This window comes from Onychomys torridus, chromosome 14 (assembly GCF_903995425.1).
Source record: "Onychomys torridus chromosome 14, mOncTor1.1, whole genome shotgun sequence".
NCBI classification, from domain to species: Eukaryota; Metazoa; Chordata; class Mammalia; order Rodentia; family Cricetidae; genus Onychomys; species Onychomys torridus.
In genome coordinates, this window is record NC_050456.1 from 23,359,116 (window position 1) to 23,366,956 (window position 7,841).

A 7,841-nucleotide genomic window follows, 5' to 3' on the forward strand; every position below is an offset into this window, starting at 1 on the left:
AGATAGATAGATGATAGATAGATAGATAGATATACAACTTAGATATGTATCTTTATATCCATTATATACATATATATAATTTAAAAATACAGCCTAAAATTATACATATATATATGTATATATATATATATATACATATATATATGAACTATATCTGTATATATTAAACATGGTAAATAGCCCATGCTATTCTCAAACTTAGTATTCTTCTGAGTGTTGAGCATACAGGGGGGAGGTATCTCACCTGCCTAGAATTTATTCAGTTTTGAATTGAATGTTTTAAAATGATTTTACCTTTCAGGAGATGGGGGAAGGAATCCATAAGAAGATGATTCAATAATGACACAAGGTTCTTTGTAGTTATTGCTCTTCCAGAGGACCTGAGTTTGGTTCCTAGCACCCATGTCAGGTGGCTCACAACCACCTATAACTCTCTAGACATTAGAGTTGGTATGTCTTGGAAGTTGCTTGAAGTGGGAAATCTGAGAAAAGGTGGTATCATCCCCCAGGCTCAGGTCAGACTTAGAGAGCTAAGAAGTTATATGACAGGGCAAGTCCAGGTGACAAGGGGAGTGAATGAGAGCAAAGAAGGCTGTGAGCGATCACAATGACCACCGTCCACCATCCTACCTGAAGGAATACACAGGAAGAAGACTTTGCTCAGGATGTGTCCTACACACAAGAATCCCCAGAAAGGCAAAAACAAAACAAAACAAAACCACAACAAAAACCACCCCGAAGTAAACACAAAACAGAGTCGGGAGGGAGACTTGGCCTGCCAGTCTTCCCTTAGAGACACAAAGCCTAAGGATGGAGTAGAGGGGATAAGGTGAAGAACATTGCATTTGAATTCTTTCATTGACACTTCATTGTTGTTGAGACATGGTCTTGATATAGAGTCCAAGCTGGTCTCAAACTCACAGTCCTCCTGCTTCAGCTCTCAAGCGATGGAATTGGCTACCACAGCATACTTTTTCATTCATTCTTTCATATCATTCATGATATCCACATGGAAATCGCACTTCGCATTGAATACAAATTGGGCAGAGACAAAGCCAGGGTGCAAAAAGTTGGCATGCCAGCAGTGTGTACTAAGCTGTGTCAACCACTGTAAATGGATGTGTTTTGTCCCAACTGCCTGTTCCCAAATACCTGGCAGCCACTTCCCAAATTACCACACAGAGGTTTATATTAATTATAAATGCTCAGCTGCTGGTTCAGGCTTATTACTGATTAGCTCCTACACTTAACCCATAATTCTTATCTATGCTGAGCCACTTGGCTTGGTACCTTTCTTCAGTACAGTATTGTCATCTTGCTCCTTTGCATTTGCCTGGCAACTCTCTAACTCCACCCTTCCTCTTCCGAGAATGCTCCTAGTTTGCCTCTTGAGCTTAATCTCTTCCTGCCTAGCTACTGGCCAGTCAGCTTTTTATTAGCAAATGAGAGTAATACATATTCATAGCGTACAGAAGGATTATCTTAGAGCAACCCACGGGCCCTGGTAAGATTTCAGCTCTCCTTCCCTCATCTACCTGGACAGTTGCCCTGTCCATGTCTCAAGGTTGGTCCCTCTGTAGGAATTACCCTATACCTCATGGTCCTGCCTTCCCCATGATTATACACCTGCTTCGTGTATCCAGTGTTAGCTTAGCGCAGAGTTAAAAAGGCATCTTTGCCTCAATTCCAGACATCTAAAAGCCATCTACCCCTTGGAACTGGGTGATGCCACTCTTACATCTACACTGTTATTTCTTCCTCTGCCAGTTCTGCCTCCCTCATCCATATCCCCATGCTGGAGTTACTCCTAACAGCACTCCCAAATAACCCACCTGCATGCATATGTCTATGTCAGTCTTCCAGGGAACCTAGGAGGTGGAGGGAGTTCTCAGTAGAGCATTCAAGAACGTGTCATCAGCAAGGAAGAGACTACTGGTAAGGTTCTGTTGTTGGAATTGGTTGGTTGGTTGGTTGGTTGGTTGGTTGGTTGGTTGGTTTCTAAATACAAAAAGTCCAAGCTAGTTGAGAGGAGCAAAGTGAAAGTTCTGGGTGGAAGAACTTTGGGAGGAAAAGCAGTCCCAATCACAAGTAGGATTTATCAGCTTTAAGAGAAAGGGTGTGTCCTCTCTCTGGTTGGCACCAGGGAGGATGAGCGTGAATGAACTTATTTTCATGATAGAGAAGGTTAGGTTACCCACATGGAGTAAAAGGGATTGGAGACAGAAGCTTGAAGACAGTACAGAATATCAGACATAAGCTTTGAGGACAAGGAACAGTCACCCAGGGGATGTGTCAAGATTGCTGACCAGTAAGTAAGACTTGGTTAGGAATGAGGTCAGGAGAAATGTGTGATGGGATTCACCACAGCATTAAACGCAGGGTGTTGTATTGTTTACAGCTGGTCTCAGCACTGTGCCTGTTAAACTGAAGTACTGGCTGTTGTTAAGCGAATTGATGCCCCTAGTTTAAGTGAGTTCTCTAGTTAAAGGGCCATATCTTATATCCCCACAGTTTATCTGCTACCACAGTTTCACCAGCTGAAGTCTGCATACACTTGTCACTCTGTGACAGTAATCATCTTAAGAAAAGAAAAAAGCTTAGTTAGGGAGCTGAGAAGACAGCTCAAACATAAGGAGCTGAGTTCAGATCCCCAGCACCCATGTACATCGCTAGGCATGGTGACACACCCATAACCCCACTTCTAGGGGCAGGGTCAGAGTAATGGAGTGTCCCTGAGCTCACTGGCTAGTCAGTCCAGCTGAATTAGCGAGTTCCAAGTTCAGTGAGAAACCCTGTCTCAAGAAAGAAGGTGAAGAACACCTGAACAAGAGACCCAGTGTTCACCTCTGGCCTTCATAGGCACAGGCACACAAGTGCACAATGCACACGCACACACAAGCACAGTGTTGAGGCGGGAAGTACGCTTTCCTTGTTTTTCTACGGGTTCAATATGTGTTACATACATCTGCTTCCACCATACAAGGGAACACTAAGCTTTCTTCTAGAGACCTGTGCTTGGCATCTTAGGATGCCAAGCACAGGCACTCTACTGTGATGGCTAATCATCACCATCAGCTTGACTGGGCTTAGAATTGCTTAAGGCGCACCTCTGCGTGTGTCTTTGAAGATATTCCCAGAGAGATTCCACTCAGGAGGGGAAAACCCATCCTCCAGGTGGATGATATGCCAGGGACTGGGATCTTAGGTTGAATAAGGAGGACAGAAAGCTAGCTGAGCAAAAGCATCATTTTCTTCTGCATCCTGACTTCAGATACCACGTGACCAGTCCCCTCGCCACCCACAGCCGTGCCTGAAGGACCGCGGTCCCTCGCGTCACAAGGCAATACAAACCATTCCTTCCTACACTGCTTTTCGCAGCTATTTTTGTCATGGTGAGGCATGTCATTAGTGCCTATACCCTGGGACACGGTGCAACGGCCGAGCAGTGATGAGGCCAACAGTGGGGCCCTCCTGTTCCTTCTCCTTCTCTCCCTCCCTTCTCTCTTTTCCCCAGTCCTTCTTCCACCAGCATGGCCGCCATTGTATTAGTTACTCTTCTGTTTTTATGATGGAAAACCCTGACCAAAAGGGAAAAGGGGTTCCTTCTGACTGACAGTTTCAGAGAACTAGCGTCCATCATTCTGGGGAAAGCGTGGCAGGAGTCGGAAGCTAGCGGATCACATTCCTTCACACACAGGAAGCGGACAGAACAGGAAGTGGGCTGGGGCTATAAATCCTCAAGGCCTGCCGTCAAAGCTGGACTTCCGCCAACGAAGCTCTTCATCCTAAAGGTTCCGTAACTTCCCCCAAACATCCCCACCCACTGGGGACCAAGTGTCAAGTGTATGAGCTTATGGGAGACAGCTCACAAACCACAACAGATCTCTTGGAATCTTTTCCAACCTCCCAACTTCATTAGGCCCGGCCCTCCTTTGCACACGCTCTTGATACCTGGTGTTCAATGGCAGAAATGGCTGATAAATTTCATGTTTAATCTCACCGATACTTCTGTAGCCTTTGCAAATAGCCTTTTTGAAGAAAAACTGCAATGGCTCATTCCAAACCCGATCAAAGAGGTATGCGTGACTCACAGCCACTAAATAAACATTGATGCCTGATGGCGGTAATATGGCTATTTATATTCAGAGTCTGATTTAACCAGTGGCATTCCTGTAATAAGATAATAAGCATGGGCTGTTTACTAGAAAAAAAGAAGAGACCGCGGTGCTGGTGTTCAATAAAATCTCTTAACAGGCAAATGAGTCTCTGAAATTGGTTGGCAAATACACCCGGAATGAGATGTGCTAATTAGCTGCTGTTAGTGGTTTCTAAGATAAAGAGTTTAAACTTAGATTAGCCCTGAAATTCAGAACAATAAAAATACTGGCAATATAATATTATGTTAGGAATCTTACAGATGACGCTCGATACATGTCCAGCAATACAATTTTAATGAGGGACTGTGTACCTTAATCATTAGATTTTGAGGAATCTGTCCAAGAAGAGGTTTGAAATCGGTAGAATTATAGGCATAGACGTCAGAATGCCAGGTTTAATTTTTGTCAGCACTTGTAGGGATAGCACTGGGCTTCACCTCTCAGATGTGCTGTTACCACGGCCAGCACTTTTCTTTTTAAATAGAAAGAACAAAGGATGTAGGGATTAGCTTAGTGGCATTTGGATGGCCTTTAAAAGCAGATTAACCCATTCAGAGCTAAGGCCATAAAGATCCAGGGTAAATGTGCAGGTAACAATTGTGCAGCTTCTGAAATCATGACCCAAAGTTTCACCCAGTGCCTCCTAACACCACTGCTCTGATATGTTCCATTGTGTTGTTTTCTCTTCCCCACTCAGGAACAGTGGGAGTCTCTTGCTGGTTTCCACCTCTTCTGTTGGCACCCGAGGCTCCAACTTGCCACTGAGCATCATTCTTCTCAGACTTCCTATTAGCTGCCTTCTTCATCAGGTCTTCAGCGGCAAGAAATTCATCATGTGCTTCTTTATTCCCATTTTATACTGGGACTTCCTCTAGCAGAGCCAGCAACCTTTCCAGATTTTCCTGGGACAGGGAATTACAGGCAATGCTCTCTGTAGGCCAGCAAATACCCGAGATTACAAACAGAATCCCGAGTCACAGATGTGTGGTCGTTCCCATATTTTTAATTAGCTAATGTTCTTTTGAAACCAACTTTAGCTGGCTTCGAATAAAAGAGACTTCCTTCAACAGGAATTGGTAATCTCACAAAAGCAGAGCTGAATAGGCACACCTCAAAAGTTCAGGGACTACAGCAATTCTAGAGACACAGAGACAAGCATGTGTGGATTGATACACCCAACTCCCGACACACACAGTGCCTGCGATGGAACCCAGGGTCTTAGACGGCATAGGCAAGGGCTCTAACCACTGAGCCCTTGAGTGGTTCATCCTCAGCTTGAGCTGGTGGCTGCTAAACTACTAACACCTCTTAGATCTTTCATTTCTCCTTTCTCTGTTCCACTTTCTTTTTCAAGACATCAGCTTGGTTCAAACAAATGACCCGAAGCATTGAGCTATGACTCGTAAAATGAAGAGAGTTGTCAATTGGGCAGCAATCCCAAAGGTTTTCCATAGCAGAACCCCACCAAGTGCCAATTTATAAAACCAATGCCAGTCCAGGGGGAGGCAAGCATCTTCTACCAGAGTCTAAATCAGCTCATGGTTGTCTTCATCAAGAGAGTGTTACCACTTACAAAAAGTTCAGCTTGCCTAACTCTGTGTGTGGGACTGGTCCTGCGGTTATTAAGACTAGGGACCCTGAGTTCACCAGATGTGAGCTCTTGCTACTCATACTTGGACAATCATTTTCCTTATCCGAGCTGAAGATGATGACCTCACGGTATCAGTCAGGCTTCAACTGTAGGTAGCAGGAAGTCGGGCATAGGTTAGAAGACATGAAATTTTGACATTCAACCTACAAAAATGGCAGTTTTATATGATTTGGACTAATAATTTAAGCAACAACAACAGCAAGAGGTAGAGTTTGCTTTATGGAACCACAAGTATAATTGTGGGGTTAAATAACATATACATTTAGGGCTCAAATGAATAAAGACATGACTGTTCTTTTCCAGCATATAGTATTTGATCAGATGGTTCATAAGGGCTAGTCCTACTTTTATCATGCTCCTAATCCCAGGCTCTATCACTACCAAAAAGTATGTGAAGTTTCCTGATTGGCCATCTTGAAGCCTATGTGTGCTGGAGGGCACGTAGGATATTATAATTAACAGATTGACCTTCATGTCAGATAAAGCTTGACTTGTCTTGGTTATTTATATCCTGTTAGCTGAGGTTCTGGGGTGGGGGAGCTCCACCCACATTAAACACACTACAAGACTGAATCTGATTAGAACTCCAATGATAGAGGAGAGCTGGAATTTTAAGGTTCCTACCCAAATGATCTTAGACTATCTCGGCTCCATAAATAGCCATTTATTGCCCACTTCTGTGGCCTAACATCCTTGTGACTATCAGGTAAATCCCTTTGGAATGTACAAACAGATGCTTAGCCTCACCAACTCAAAGGCTGAGAATGTCATCAACTAGCATGTAAGGCCTTTAGCAGGGGCTTTTCTGCCTTGTTGTAACCTGCCAATGTAAATAAAAAGGGCCCTGATGTATGGCTTACTTTGTTAGTTCACTACAAAAACATGGTGACATTCTGAGATGCTGGAACATAGTATTTGGATAACCTGACCCTGTGCCTCCAGGTGATGAGGACACACATTTAGCTCCAGAATAAACCTTTTCCCTTTGAGGTTTGAGCTTTGTTTTGGCATCAATAAACCCTAACACATAGCACATACTATATGCCACCAAAATATCATCAAAACAAATCACTAAGGAAGGGAATATTTACAACCTCCTCAATAATTTATTTGGTTAATCTTTTATATCAGCTATAAGAACAGAGAAGACAAATGCAATAAAATCCTATGGAAAAAAATCCCATATTATATGTTTTCTGTGAAGATTAAACAAAATATGCCAGGAGGTGGTGGTGCACGCCTTTAATCCCAGCACTTGGGAGGCAGAGGCAAGTGGATCTCTGTGAGTTCAAGGCCAGTGTGGTCTACAAAGAAAGTTCCAGGACAGCTAGGACTATTACACAGAGAAACCCTGTCTCAAAAAACAAAAACAAACAAATAAACAAAAAATGTGGGGTTGAGGATTTAGCTCAGTGGTAGAGTGTTCGCCTACCAAGCGCAAGGCCCTGGGTTCGATCCTCAGCTCCAAAAAAAAAAAAAGGAAAAAAAAGAAAAAAGAATGTGACATGTGTGGGACAGAGAATGATGTCACATAGTAGCTCAATTAGTGTGATCAGGTCATCGTGGAAATCCAATTTTTCCCCTGCATAGTGAGTGACTTGGGCATAGCAGGCACTCAGTGTTCTTGGTTGACGGAATCAGTTAATAAGTGAAACCATAAGAAGACAATGAGCAACCTAGCTGCCATTTCTTCCTTTTGGAAAGTGTTCTTCATCCTATCATTATTTCGGTTTTGTCTCAGCCTTTCCTATGAGCAACCATACGACCAACAGGGCACGAACAAACAGGTATTATGGCATAACTGTGGGCATTTAAGGTAAAGACCTACATTAGGGAACCTTCAGTATTGGAAAAACAAATCCCGAGTCTCCATCAATGAAACTCAGGAAGCATGGTGGCTTCTAATACCATTCTTCCTGGGGAAAGAAAGTAGGGGGACAGCTTCCATAAAGCCCTGTCATGTGACAGGCAGCATTGGAGACTCACATGCCAAGTGGAGACAAAGGGAAGTGACAGGAACAGGCAAGACAGTC

General features: G+C 43.5%; 1 non-coding gene across 1 annotated transcript; it reads left to right on the plus strand.

The window, feature by feature from the left end:
• Positions 1 to 7,197: 7,197 nt before the first annotated feature.
• On the plus strand, positions 7,198 to 7,278 carry Trnag-acc. Its single transcript has one exon. It is a non-coding gene; the product is annotated as a tRNA-Gly (tRNA).
• Positions 7,279 to 7,841: the final 563 nt, after the last annotated feature.